At 50.6% G+C, this 14,589-nt stretch overlaps 1 protein-coding gene and 1 long non-coding RNA gene across 15 annotated transcripts in view; one reads left to right on the forward strand and one right to left on the reverse strand.

Annotated features, from left to right (window-relative positions):
• The window catches only part of LOC129619861 (uncharacterized), a 40,556-nt gene that overhangs the window by 19,450 nt on the left and 6,517 nt on the right, over positions 1 to 14,589 (reverse strand). The window lies entirely within an intron of this gene.
• Positions 1 to 14,589, forward strand: part of CHST3 (carbohydrate sulfotransferase 3) — a 38,501-nt gene that overhangs the window by 11,250 nt on the left and 12,662 nt on the right. For 2 of the 14 annotated variants that reach the window (XM_055535193.1, XM_055535201.1), the window contains exons 2-5: positions 7,376 to 7,529; positions 8,385 to 8,576; positions 8,927 to 8,998; positions 9,125 to 9,291. The gene's annotated coding sequence lies outside the window, so the exon portion shown is untranslated. Of the gene's footprint in view, positions 1 to 7,375; positions 7,530 to 8,384; positions 8,640 to 8,926; positions 8,999 to 9,124; positions 9,292 to 14,589 lie in introns of all 14 variants that reach the window. The other 12 variants (XM_055535217.1, XM_055535207.1, XM_055535235.1 and 9 more) reach the window with 12 other exon arrangements.

Here is a 14,589-nt window from a genome sequence, read left to right on the forward strand (position 1 = left end):
GTAGGGGTAGTTTAGCTTCTCACCGCCCCCAAGTTTTCCTTCTGGGATGGGATTCTGGCTTTGCCTCTGCTTAAATTCAAAAGCCTGTTCAGATGACTCTTCCAAAATGAGAGTCTCACCTCAAAGGAACTTTGCCTCTCCTTCTACAGGTGGAAAACTGGCACCTGATGTTATTTTATTTTTAGTTTTATTAAATTTTATCAAAGTAACTAATCTAGGCCCACGGTATAAAATTGGAAAGGTACAAAGGGATGCATGGTGGTGAAACCTCTTTCCCAGGACTGACTCAGACACCCAGGTCTTTCCTCGAAAGCAACCAGCATTATCAGTTTCTTGTGTATAAGCTGCTTTTAAATTGTCCAGTTTTAGAACTTATGGTTTGCCTTGGGGGGAAGAGATAGTTAGGGAGCTTGGGATCGACATGTACACACTGCTATATTTAAAATGGCAACCCACAGGGAGCTCAGCCTGGTGCTCTGCGATGACCTATAGGGGTGGCAGGGCGGGAGAGGATATACGTATATTTATGGCTGATTCAGGTCGTTGTATGGCAGAAACCAACACAACACTGTAAAGCAAATAAGATGGCTAACCAGCAAGGAGCTACCGTATGGCACAGGGATCTCTGCTCAGTGTTATGTGGCCACCCGGATGGGAGAGGAGTTTGGGAGAGAGTGGATACATGTGTGTATATGTATGGCTGAGTCCCTTTGCTGTCCACCTGAAACCATCACAACACTTAACCAGCTACACAACAATGTAAAATAAGCTGTCCCTTACGAGCTGCGCTGGCTGCCCACGTCCTAGCCCCCACTCCTCAGTGGTCACCTGGGATTCACCCACGCAGCATAGCCGGAGGCCCTCACATCCCTCATCCCGGCAGCCCCAGGGAGCCAGCCCGAGGTTGTCCCCATCTACAGTGAGTGGCTCCTCCAGGCTCCAGGCTGCCCCTTGTCCATTCTCCCCTCTGCTCTGGCTGGGCGGGGGCCTGCAGCTGGGGCCTGTGGGGTCAGGGCCTGGCGATGGGGATCTGACCAGACCAGGCTGCCTCTTGGCCAGACTGAGTGTTCCAAGTCCCCTAGGGGCACACAGATAGGGTGCATCCTTCACTCCTATCCTGAGTATGACCAGAGACCCCTGTGCTCCTCTCCCCACCCACTTTCCTCTCCCCGCCTCTACTCCGTTCCCTTCCTCCCTGCTCCTCCCATCCTTTCTTCTTCAGTCCATGCTGTTCAGCAAACAGTAAAATGAATCTTAAAGTGCCAAGAATGGCACAAGGCAGAGATGAGTGCCGCTAGGAGAGCCCAGTCCCTGAGAATGGCCTTCAGCAGACTTGCCCTTCACAGCCTTGTACCTCCTGCTGGGTGACCTTGGGCTTAGCTAACTGGGTGACCACTTTTAGCTTCTTGGAACCTCCCTTTCTCAGCTGATTAAGGAAAGAGATGGCAGCAACAAGGGTCCAAAGGGCTGCCGGGAGAACCTGGAGCTGCCAAAGGGCTTTCTAAGAGGGTGACAGGTTTGAAGCATGGGAGGGGGCAGTGCTCTTCTTCTAAGGGAATGGGCTCTGGGCACCTGTGAAGTCTGGGCTCAGCCCTAGAGCATGGATGGGGGAGAGGTGGCCCTTTGGGCAGCACTATTCTGCCTTGGGCAGTGGCTTTCCTTTTCTGTGTTTCCACACAGAGATGGACCCTCGGCTTTATATGTTTTATTTTTGTAATAATGAAAGATGTTCAGCATGCAGAATTCAAGTAAAATGGACAAACACTGAGAAGAAAGCAACAAATCACCCCTCAATCTACTACCCAGATGTAACTGACTACCTATGGTCCACATATGTCTCCAGGCATATATATATATAAAGAAAAGGGAGCAGTGGAGGGACAGAAGGTTTTATAAACATGGGGGAAACACACAGTTTAACTCAGCTTTAGGCCAGTGTTGTAAAGAGGCTGTCTGCCCCCAAAGCAGGCCCTCTCATCTGTTCAGTAATCTACTTGAGGGTCTGGTGTGGGGCAAGGGAACTCTCATGCCAAAATCTTTAAAACCTCCCAGTTCAGACAAATTAGACAAAAAAGGGAGTCAGCTGAATTACAGATCCTCCTTGATTTATGATGAGGTTGCATCCCGATAAATCCATCATAAATTGAAAATGCATTTAATACACCTAATCTCCCACGCACCATAGCTTGCCTTAGCCTGCCGTAAACGTGTGCAGAACGCTGACATTAGTGTGGCTCTAGTGCTACAGTTGGGCAGCGCCATCGAGCACAAAGCCTATTTCATAATAAAGCGTTGAACCTCTCTTGTAATTTATTGAGCTCTACCGAAAGTTTAAAACAGAATGGTTGTGTGGGTGTAAATGGTTGTTCAGAGTATCGGTTGTTTACCCTCCTGACCATGTGGCTGACTGGAAGCCCCCGCTGATTGTACAGCCTAGCCCCAATTCAATTATGGTTTCTACCGAATGTGTATCACTTTCACACCATCTTAAAAGTCAACCATCTTAAGTCCGGGACTATCTGTAGTACATTCTGGCTCTAGAACAATAGCTTTCGATCTTTTGGGACCAAAACCTCAGAGACACATACATGTCACTGAAACAAAAGTCTTATGAGACCCATGCTTATCCTTATTACAGATCCTTAATACACTCTGGTATTTTCTGCGTCCATGGTTCTGCTCTTAAAAAAAAAAAAAAGCTTGTCCAACCTACCAAACTGACTCTACAACCTGAAGTTTCGTATGGCTCTATAACTGTGATTTTCAAATTTGAGCGTGCATCAGAATCACCTGCAGAGCTTGATAAACAGAGTCTTCTGCCCACCCCTGAGAGATTCTGATTGAGATGGTTTGGGCACGGCAAGAATATGCATTTCTGTCAAGTTCCCAGGTGCTTCTGCTGATCCAGGTCCCCATCTTTGAGATCCCACCCTCCTAGAATATGTTTTAAAGCAATGTACTCTCTTGGCAGGAACGATCAGAGAATTTGCTATATTCAGCAGATGAGAATTGCTGGTGCCTAGCCCAAGAACTGTAGGTCTCTGGCATTTTTGAGGAGACTGATCAGGCACTATCTTTGGGATCTTAAACACCATCCTCCTGAAATCCACCCTCCTGAATAGAGAAAAGGTCTGCTAAGCAAAAGGACACTTATACCCAACCCTGGTTGAATTGCCTGCCTATTAATCCCAAGCCCACAGAACATAAAACCCTCCCAGCCCTTTTGAAAACACTGTTCTATAGGCAATGAAAGGCACCATTTACCGTGTGGATTTCACTTTTCTGTTTTTGGAAAGGGAAGGAGGTAGGTCAAGTGTGACCACCCCACAGAGAAAGCTGTCCCCTGGCTCCCATTGGGGTCTGGTGGGTTTCATTGTCCCTGGATCCCCAGCTTTAATGGGAAACTCTTCCTGGCCTGAGTGGCCGCTTCAGCGCCCAGACTTTCCACCCTGCTGACTTACGAGACTGGCCTGTGTTCCAAGCTGCCTCTGCTTCTCCAACCAGAGGGCTCAGCCCCCACTTGGAATCCTCCCCCATTCTCTTCATAGCCTTGGGGCCCCTCCCCAGCCCCGCAGTCCTCCAGAAGCCAGCCCTCAGCTGGGAGCAGCTTCGTGAGGGAGAGAAGTGTTAAATGGGCACAGAGCCCCCTCTGTTCCATTAACAATGGCCCGTTGATGACTGGATTCTGCCTGGTTAGGCCCCTTGACTGGACTTCGGAGAGGAGGAGAGACTCCAGCCCCCCAGGCAGCTACTTCTGGGTGTGAGGTTGATTCAGAGGCCGAGGCCTCTGTCTGCCCACAGAACCTCATTCTTCAGGCCCTGTGATGCAGCAGTGAGAAGCCCTCTCACCCCTCCCATGCTATCCCAGGGATAGCTTGGGGCCCCAGGAGTGATTCACTTCAGTCTAATTCAACAAACGTCTATTGAACAGCTCCTGGGCACTGAGGCTCGGAGCTAAGTAGCTGTGGGAATAAGAATAACTGCTGACATGAATTCAGCGCTTACTATAATCAGCCCTACCCTGGCTGCCCAACAGAGTCACTAGGGAGCTTATAAAAATTCCAATGTATAGACACTTTCCCCAACCCCAAATTTTCAGGAGTGAACCCCGGCACTATTTTGTAAAAGCTAAGTGCTTCTCGTGCCCAGCTGACATTAAACATCACCAGTCTTCTACCGGTTAAACACCACGCTGAGAATTTAACTTGATGCGACCCGTTTCATGTAGCACCTGCTTGTGGGAGGCTGAATAATGTGCCTCCCACCCAAGAGCTCCACATATGAATCCCCACATCTGCGGACATGTTATTCCACATAGTAAAAGGGACTTTACAGTGTGATTAAGGATTTTGAGATAAGAAGATTATCCTGGATTATCCAAGTGAGCCCAGTAAAATCAGCAGGGTCTTTATAAGAGGGAGATTTAACTATAGAAGAGGCCTGAGTAATGCATTAAGAAAAGCTCAACCAGTCACTGCTGGCTTTGAAGGCAGATGAAGGGGCCCACAAGCCATGGAAAACAGGCAGCCACGAGAGCGGGAAAAGGCAAGGAAGAAGGTCTCCCCAAGACTCCAGAAGGAGCACAGGCCTGTTGATTTTAGGCCAGTGAAACTGATCTTAGACTTGACATTCAGAACTGCAAGATAATAAATATGTGCTGTTTTAAGCTACGAAGTTTGTGATAAGGTGTTAATACAAGGATATTACTAACCGTATTTTATAGACAAGGCACAGAAATGTGAGGCACTCACTTGGAGTCACAAAGGCAGAGCTGGCATAGGAAGAACTCAGGTGCATCTGACCCCTTAATCCACGCTCCCTCCACCTCACCACACAGCCCCTACTTTGCAGCCAACCAGACATGGATTCAAATCTCAGTTCTGCCACATTCTGTCTTTGTGTCCTTTGCTGGTCGTGGGTACATTTGGCCAGGGTGGATGCTGCAGCGAGGTAGGTGCGGAGACCAACTGGAAAGCTAGTGTGGGCCAGGTTATCTCCAGGTGGAACACCACGTGGAAGAGCTTGAACTTGATTCTGAAGGAATGGTGCCCACAAGGTGCCATCCTCTTCTTCCTTCGGCATTTCATGATGCTGCCTCAGACTTTCAAGCCCACTCAGTCTCTGGAAGCTGGCCCTCCTGTAGCAGCCCAGCTGCAGTGCGGAACTACAGGGCTGGGGCCAGGAGCAGCATTCTACTCATTGTCACCTGCAGCCAGTCTGGGGTGGCCGCTAAGCTCCCATTTCATGGGAGGCCAGCAATGGCTTAGTGCCTCCAAAGCACATTTCTTCGAAGGCCCTCCAGCAGCCTTGTGTTTAGGGCCATGCGTGTCTTAGAGAAGGAGTGTGAGACATAAAGAGGTCCCGGAGTTGTTCAGAGTTGCACAAGTTGGTATTGGTCTTGGACCAATTGGTCTTGGAAGACCGGTTCCTGGCCAGGACTCTGATCTGCCCCCTGCCATACAGCTGCTGCCTTTTGGCCAAATCTGCCCGCTCAGTGCTAAAGCACAGTGGATGAGTCCATGGACTACGGAGACAGACTTCCTGGGTTCAAATCCCAGCTTTAGCTTACAACTGAGTGCAAGCTGAGTGCTTTAATGGGGGAAGGGGGGCAGTTGTGACTGTTACCTGTGAAGGCACTGGGGCACCTTCTTCACAGGATGGTTCTGAAGACTCAATTTATACATGTGTGTGAAGTGCTTGGAACAGTAGCTGCTTCATTAGAAGTATTAACTTCTGTTATGATTCAGCTCCCCTAGGGCACAGACTGTCTTCCTCCCCTCTATTCCCAGTGCCTCTTCCCTTGCTTGGCCCAAAGCAAGAACTCAGGAAATGAATTTACTGGTTGACTATCAGCATTTATCAGCCAGAGGCTCCCTAGGAACTTTCCCAAATGTATTCAGTTTTCAAACACTCCACCTTAGTTACTCAAACCCTTCTCCTCCTCCTCCTTGCTTGTGAGCTACAGAATTGCCAGAAAACATCCTGACGCTTGCCCTGCCCCGTGGTAGGCCCATGAGTGGTTCAGAGATAACCCAGGATCGCCAGGTATCACCAACCCTAGAGGAGAGTGCTGCGCAGTTCACATGCTGCCCAGACCTCCTCGCCTCAGGACCAGGCCTGACGCTCCTACTCAGGCCTCCCTGGGACCCCTGAGCCATGCGGCAGCCCAGTTTGAGCACCTCATCCACACCAGCTCTTCCACCTGACGGGGGCTCAGATGTCCTGTCATCCCTCCAGAGACCTGTCCCCCTCTTTCTTTTTCCCCTATTTTGAGGATGGGCTTCCTCCCCCAAGCTTGTCCCTGCACATGAATAGACCCCAGGAGAGTAGCCAGTTCCTGCTATTCCAAAAAGCCAAACTTGGAGTTCCCGACCGGACTCAACTCCTATGCTGCTCCTGCCCCGGGAAATGCATTTCTGCTCATTCTTAGCTCTCACCTCTCGCTGCATTTTACAAAGATCTCCTCAAAACCTAGTTTTCTTTTTTTCTATTTAATTGCATTTTTGTTTCGAGATAATTACAGACACATATGCAGTTTTAAGAAATAATACAGAGATCCCTTGAACCCTTTACCTGGTTTCCCCCAATGGTGAAAAACTCCTGCAATATCACAACCAGGATACTGAAGCTGATACAGCCAAAGTTCAGAACATTTCCATCACCACAAGGACCCCTCATGTTCCTGTATTATAGTTGTGCCCACTTCCTTTCCACCCCCACCCCTTCTTAAACTCCTAAAAATAGCAATCTGTTGTTATCTCTTATAATGTCATTTCAAGAATGTTATAGAAAAGAAATCATGCCGTATGTCACCTTTTAAAACTGGCTTTGTTCACTCAATACTCCCCAAATTCATTTAAGTTGTGCCATTTTACAGCTGAGCAGGATGCCGTGGTATCGGGCAGCTGGTTTTAAACAGAACACTCAAACACTAACCTAGAAGCTTCCCAAGCACTGTATCCTGAGTAAAACAAGAATACTGGCATGTTCACCCGGTATCGAGCCCCGGTCAGCAACTCCCCTGCCAGTCTGGCCTTGCAGCTGAGCTAGTGTGCACGCCGGGCAGTGGCTCCGCTGAGATGCCCTGAGATGGTGCTCCCTAAGAGGAAGCTGGGTGCTCTAAGGTGTGGCTCTCAATCTTCCATCACCTAGGGAGCTTTAAACAACTGATGCCCAAGCCATACCCAGACCAACTCAATTGTAATCTCTAGAGGTGGGACCCAGGCCTCAGTAATTTCTGAAACTCCAGATAACTCTCACATGCTGTCAGGGCCGAAATGCAGTGCTCAGGCAGATTCAGCAAATGCATAGCAGCACGCTACCCCTCTAGACACGGCAGATATCACCAAGCAGTCACCACACTCTCTTCCTGCAGAGATCGACCTTTTCAAACGCGGCGCTCCAGGCAGTCACTTCCAACTGATCGACTTGGCCCAGGAACTGCAACTGACTTGCCCTCCCAGCTGAGAAGCCTGAAACTGGCAACCGTCCTGTCCAGGTGTGTCTAGGCCTGGGGCCTGATGCATTAGGTAAGCATCCCTCCAAATCATGCTACAAAGGAGAGGCTTGGCCAGTAGTAACAGCAGCCGCAAAGCCAGAGCAGGCCAGGGTTTTCTGGGCTGGTTCTGTAGGGAAAGGCGAAGGGAATCAGCCAGTGTCCACCCCCTGCAGCAGCCTACAGCCCAGCTGGGGGGGATGTACACGCAGAGGGTGGACCAGCGGGGTGCAGTCAGCACAGACAGGCTCAGGCGCACACTGGTGCAAGCCTGTAATAACAACCAGCCTGTGTGCCGTCCTCTCTATTTTCAGAGCCTCACACCAGCTTAGCTGATGCTCATGACAACCCTGTGGGGATGACCCAGGCTCAGAGTGATTAAATACCTTGCCTAAAATTACCAGAGAATAAATGGGAGAGCTTAAATAAATGGAGAAGGAAATGGCAACCCACTCCAGTATTCTTGCCTGGAGAATCCCATGGACAGAGGAGCCTGGCAGGCTACAGTCCGTGGGGTTGCAAGACTTGGATATGACTTAGTGACTAAATCATCGTCAAATGGGAGAGCTGGCACTCAAGCCAAGTCTGGTTGCAAGTATGGGGCCTGTGTTTAGTCCTCGGAGCAGTTAGCTATCGATAGCCTGGACCTCTCTCCCCACCCTCAGCCTCCGCCTCTCCTTTCCAGGAGAGGCTGGATACAGATGGGCTCCTTGGCAGCCATGGAGCGGCCCAGACAATAGCAGTAGTCAGTGTGGGCTAAGACCCCGGGGCTGCCCTCTCTCCTGCCCCTTCCTCCCCCACAGAGCTGGTGCTGGGAGGGCAGGCACAACTCCCTGGTGAAAAAGAGAAGAGGCTGGGTTTCTGATTTTTCTGTTGTTGTTTTTGCTAGGAATAAAGTCCCTTCCTGCTGTTAACAGCAAGGAGCTTGGAGGAAACTGTGGGACTGAGGACTACCCTGGAGGATCCAAATTCTGTGTCCCCTGCATTGAAGACAGCAGGACTGGGGGAAAAAACCAGGCAGCAAAAGAAATTCCCCTCTCTCCATCTGTCCCTTGCATGGACAGTCTCCAGGTGCAGAAAGGTTCGAAGTCTCCTTAGGAAGGTCAGTCAGTGGGAGAAAGCAGGAAGAGGATCCTGGGCCTAGGTACTGAGAGTTTTTTCTCTTCCAGTCATCTCAGAAATCCTGTCATGGTGGCTCAGCGGTACAAAAAGGCTCATTTTGTACTTGCATCCCCTCTGATGCAGGCAGGGTGGCTCCTGAGCAGCAGCTCAGGATCTGGGTTGCTTCCACCTTGCAGTAAGCCAATTGGAACATGTGCCTCCAGTCTTGCCATAGCAAGAGAAGACAGGACCCGGGGGGTGTCTGAGATCAATTTAAGGACCAGGACGTCAAGTGACTGACATCACTTTAACCTATCTCCATCCCCACAGGTCAAAACCTGGTCACTGGCCCAACCTAATTGCAAGAGGGGCTGGGGAAGGCAAAGAGCATGTGGGTACCTGGTGAGTACCAAGTCTCTGCCAGTTGTTTGCCCAGCATTTCACCCACACAGAATATTAAAGAACATTTTGTTCTTCAATCTAAGGGACCACGCCCCATTTTGATTTGCCCTTGTATGCTTTCTTTAGGCAACTGACTTCAACCTTCCCTGCTGTAATACCCATGGCAGATTATGTTCACACTCAAGGCACACTCCTATGGACTTGCCCAAGTTTTCCCAAAACCCAAGAAACATTTTGTAGGAAAGCCCTAAGACTGTTAAAGTTTTGGCTCTTATTCATGAAAACATATAAAGGTATGTGAGTAAGAATATAAAATTAGCCGTGTGAAGAGCTTTGCCAGCCGTGGTGTGGGATGGATTGGCAGCAGTTCTGTGCAGTGTCCTAGGCTCTCTGTAACTCTGCCTCCACTCTCGTTCATGAAAGCACAAGCCAAGCGAGGGAGGAAGGTGGAATCATAAGAACCTTGTATCCATTGCAGTTCTTTTCAAAAGTACTTTTTGCTCCCCCATTTGATGCTTTAACTATTCTTAGTGACCTCACCATTAATTATAATATGTGCTTTTGTTCAGTAAAGGGTTTTATTGTTACTGTTGTTTAGCTGCTGTGTCATGTCTCACTCTTTGCGACCCCATTGACTGTTGCCCACCAGGCTCCTCTGTCCATTGGATTTCCCAGGCAAGAATACTGGAGTTAGTATTCCTTCTCCAGCGGATCTTCTCAACCCAGGGATCTAACCTGCATCTCCTGCATTGGTGGGTGGATTCTTTACCACTGAGCCACCAGGGAAACCCGAAAGGGTTTTATGTGCTAAATCAAAGGTTTGGAGGATAGATCTACAAGGCATGTTAAGATGGAGGGTTTGTGTAAGAGGAGGCTTGCAACTTGGCTGGCACTGGGGGGTGATGTCAGATGGCAGAATGGCAAACCAAAGGGTGGTAAGGAACTGTGTTTGGTAGCCAGGAAGGATCCCATAAAGTTGGTAAGGCAAGCTGATTTTATCTCACACGCCAGCTCTAATGGATTGGCACTGCACTGAGAAGGCGTGTGAGGCTACATCTAGTCTCAGCTGAAAAGAAGACAATGACTGATCAGTGATGTCTGCCCCAGGCATAGGACTGCGGAGTGGAATGTGTACTGTTTATCTGACAACCCTGTGCTGAAGGTTCTTGATGGGCGAAGCTATGAGAGTCAGGGTGATCAAGTTGGGCAGGGCCATCACTAACCTGGGAGACAGAGACCTTATAGTGGTTCAAATCACTATCCAGTCATGCCTTCGTGAAGCACTTCCCCTCTCTGAGCCTGAATGGCTACAGATGAAAAATGAGGAAGGGTAGGTAAGAAAATCTCCAAGCCCTTTCCAGTTCTGACATTCTGCACTTCTAGGGCAAGAGCCATGTTTTTCTTGATTGGTGGGGTAGGGTACAAGACAGATTTCCCTTGGACCTTTCCAAAAGAAACACCCTCTCAGACTTGCACCACTGAAAGCAAGTACAACGAGAGCTGGAAAGTCAAGCTACTTTGTATAAGGCTCTGGCCTGAGTTGCTGCCGACAGCATGATTTTTGTCCTGGGGGCAAAATCCACTGGCATTCAACTGGACCCCAGCCTGACAGCTCTGAGGCCTCCTGCCTCTGTTCACTGCAGCCAAAGTGGAGCCGGCTCCTCCACAGGGGTCCCCTGTACCCCAGGCTCCTGTCATTCTGCAGCCACACTCTCATCAGCACACTCAGAGCTTCCTGGCCAGGCGGGGCGTGTGGAATTTGTGAGCAGCGCTGATCTACAGGGAAGCTGGGGAGGGAGCGTCCTTAAGGGTTCTGCCTGTTGTCTTTCTGGGTCTCTCTCCAGCTTCTCTGCTGCTTCGGGACTGACTACAGTACCTGGGACAGAGAAAGTCAGCACGTTTATCCCCAGATGAGGCTGACAGTGAGGATAAGATGCCCAGGGCCAAATGCTGTCCATAAATGAGAGGATATTGGCTCTGCCTGAGGGACAAGTTCTAGCTGTGGTCAGGTCATCACTTTCCTTCAGCCTGGTATTTGTAGGAGACTGAGACCCCACTCCACTGCAATCAATCCAGTACTCACCACCAATCACAAGCCACAGAATCTGCTGCACCTGTAAAGACAGGGTGCGCGGTTCCTAAGTAGGACCATTTATCATGACTCGGGCTTGGGTTAGGCACTGCACTAGCATCTTCTCACTGGGTTCCTCATGACCACTGGGTGTACAATAGATGCTCTAAGTGTCCCATTGACAAATAGTGAAACCACTCAAGTTTAAGTTCCTCTCCTAAGGTCACAGGGCATCAAGGTCAACATGTAAAAGCAAAGAAGTCAAGAGAAGCCACAGTTGTGGAGAGAGTCCCTGTATGATTCGTTCAGGCTTTTCCAGGCTGTCTTGTCTGTCTGTCTCTCTCTCTCCCTTTCTATATGTATGTGTGTGTGTGTGTGTGTGCACGCACACACTAAGTTGCTTCAGTCTGTCCAACTCTGTACGACCCTATGGACTGTAGCCCACCAGGCTACTCTGTCCATGGCATTCTCCAGGCATGAATATTGGAGTGGGTTGCCATGCCCTCCTCCAGGGGATCTTCCCAACCCATCAATCGAACCTGAGTCTCACGTCTCCTGCATTGGCATGTAGCATGGGGGAAGAAAAACTACGAGAAACCACAGCCAACTCTTAGAGACAGTTATGAATCAATTCATTCGCCTCACAAACATTATGAGCCCTGCCTCATGCCAGGTGCTGTGGGCACAGCACAATACGGGGCTGCTGTCCAAGGAATGAACAACGGACCCTCCCGGAGTCCTCCGCTGCCCTCCTTCCCCTGCCTATTGTTTATGAATTCACTTTTTTTCCCCTATGGAAAACAGACATACCATAAAATGTATTATTTTAACTGTTTTTAAGTGCACAGTTCCGAGGCATTAAGTGCATTCACGTTGTTGTACAGCCTTCACCACAGTCTATCTCCAGAACTTTTTCATTTTCCCATATTGACACTGTGTCCTCGTTGAACACTACCTCCCAGGGTCAGGCAACCACTTTTCTCCTTTCTGTCACTCTGATTTGGCTCCTCTAGGCACCTCAAGTGCATGCGTGCAGGCTAAGTTGCTTCAGTCGTGTCTGACTCTTTGTGACCCTGGGACCATAGCCTGCCTGCCAGGCCCCTCTGTCCATGAGATTAGGTGGAGTGGGTTGCCATGCTCTCCTCCAGGGGATCTTCCCTACCCAGGGATTGAACCTGCGTCTCTTACATCTCCTTCATTGGCAGGCGGGTTCTTTACCACCAGAATCATATGGGATGTGTCCTGTCATGGCTGGCTTATTTCTCCTCATAAGCACACCGTCCTTCAGGCTCGTGTACACTGTGCACGTCACAGCCCCACACTGACTTCCTTAAGGTCCCATGTGTCCCTCCTTCTTCTCCTCCACACTCTCCCCACTTGCTCAGACCACCTCCTCTCTCCTGGACCGGCGCAAAAGGGACAGCCTGGTCTCCCAGCCTCCAGTCCTTCCTTCCTCCAGTGCACTTCCCACACCATTTCCAAAGTAACTTTACATTTCTCTTTTTAAGCTTCAGATTAGATTTTTAAATTTTTTAATTAAATTGGTATATGTATGGTTGTCAAAAAGTCAAATACAAAAAGGTAGAAAATGAAAAGAACCATCCCTCAATATTCCATCTTTGCAGCTGTGCATCAGCGTTTTTAACCCCCGCACGGCTTGCTTCCACTGGGCCAGTGCACTGCCTCAGCCAGCCCCGTCTGTTGAGACACTCAAGGCGCTTCTCACACGTTGGACTCCCAAGGCTGGGTGCACATCCTGGGCCATGAGTCTTGGCTCACGTTGAGGTCGGTTCCAAACAAGCCAACTGACTCTTCACCTGGCTGCCCGGCCGCACAGCTGTGGGCATCCTGGACACCAGCCTCTGCTGCAGCCCCTGACTGGGCAAGGGCTAGAAAGCCTAGAGCAGTGGCCTGACCTGGCCCAGGGCTGGCGTGAGAGACGTAGGAAATACCTTTGCTGATAGGAGGGGTGGGGACTATTCTCTGGGGCCCTGTATCCATGCAGCTGTCAGTGTTTTGCACAAAATGTGTTTCTCACACAGCTGAGCAGGCCCTGTTGAAGTGACTGTGTCAAATGAGGGTAGAGAGCACTCTCCCCCACATCCTCACACAGGAAAACAGGGCTGAGGGGCCACGGGGGTCTGTCCCTGCCAGAGATGGCTCCCTTAGAGTCTGCAGCAACCCCCACGCCCACCACCGCACCAGGCTAGCCCTCAGCCTTCTGGTCCATCCCGTGGCTCTGGCCCATGGCTTCTCATAAGCTCTTAGATGTCCACTGCTGCTCAGATGATACACACCTCCAACTTGGGAGCATCTACTCTGGCTCTGTCTTGGCTGAGGCTGGACATGTGCCCATAAGGAAGTTTTAGATGGTTTGTTTTTAGGAGAGGAAGCTGGAGTCCCGGAACAGGAGGGGTTTGGGGAGGAATGACACCCCCAGGCTGAGGGAGCATCCCTCAGCCAGGCCCCCATCTACTTCCTCGTTCTCTCATGCCTTCTCTTCTTCCTTCCATCCCTGGTTCATGTAATGGCACTTGGGCATTTACTCTCCTGTCAGACACTAAGTTGGACAGCCCACTAAGTTGGATATCCATCTCTGGATATCCCTACATGAAACAGAACCTCATCTGGACAGGCCACTGGATGGACTCCTGCATCCTCCCAGCAGAGATCACCTCTGAGCATGTGTGCTCCTTCTCCTGGCCCTGCCCCCTGCCTCCACTCAAGGGGATCTAGAGCCACTCATGGAAGCCCTCCCAAGGTCTCCCCTCCTAGGTGTCTGGGCACCTGGCATGGTTGGGGCACCTCCCGGCCCCCAGGGCTGCAGCTCATGAGTAGGTTCAGAGTTTCCCCACAATGGGCTTCACTGCTCCCGTCTCTGCCCAGGACCCTCCTCCATCTCAGCCCCTGGCCTTCCTCGGCCCAGGCAGCTCCTCCTCCTGCCGGCGGAAAGGCTGTAAGCGGCGCCTGCCACAGCGGAGGCCCTGATCCCCACTGTGCTCTTGGCCTGGAGCGAGCCAAGCGAGGGGAGTGGAGCTTTGCTGCCTGATGCAATGTCTGGCAGGGCCCGTCCCTTATCAGAGCAGCATTCACAGCAGAGTCTGGGATCCCACCTCCTCCACGGGAGGAAGCCATCCAAGTACAAAACTGTTCTCTGCCGAGGGCCCGTTGCCAGGTCACGAGGGAGGCCTGAGCAGAAAGGGCCCCGAGGGGAGAGCAGGGTAGGGAAGCCAGTGCCTGGGGTGTAGGGCCTCAGATCACCGCCTGCTTTCTTTCCAGGGCTCCCTCACTGGGGTTGCCTGGGCTGCCTCCGCTGTTTTCTGCCCTCCCTGCTACTACCACGTAGCTGGGGAGACTTGGAACTGAAAGCCACAGGCCGAGGTTCTTTATCCTCAAAAGGGTATCCCAGATTGTCATGACAATTCGAGACTGACATATGTGAAGCCCCAAACACAAAGGCTGGCCCACAGTACACGCTTGTAGCACGCTCCGGTAGTATACGCATGTAGTATCCACTCAG

The sequence above is a fragment of the Bubalus kerabau genome, chromosome 1 (genome assembly GCF_029407905.1).
Source record: "Bubalus kerabau isolate K-KA32 ecotype Philippines breed swamp buffalo chromosome 1, PCC_UOA_SB_1v2, whole genome shotgun sequence".
Lineage (NCBI taxonomy): Eukaryota > Metazoa > Chordata > Mammalia > Artiodactyla > Bovidae > Bubalus > Bubalus kerabau.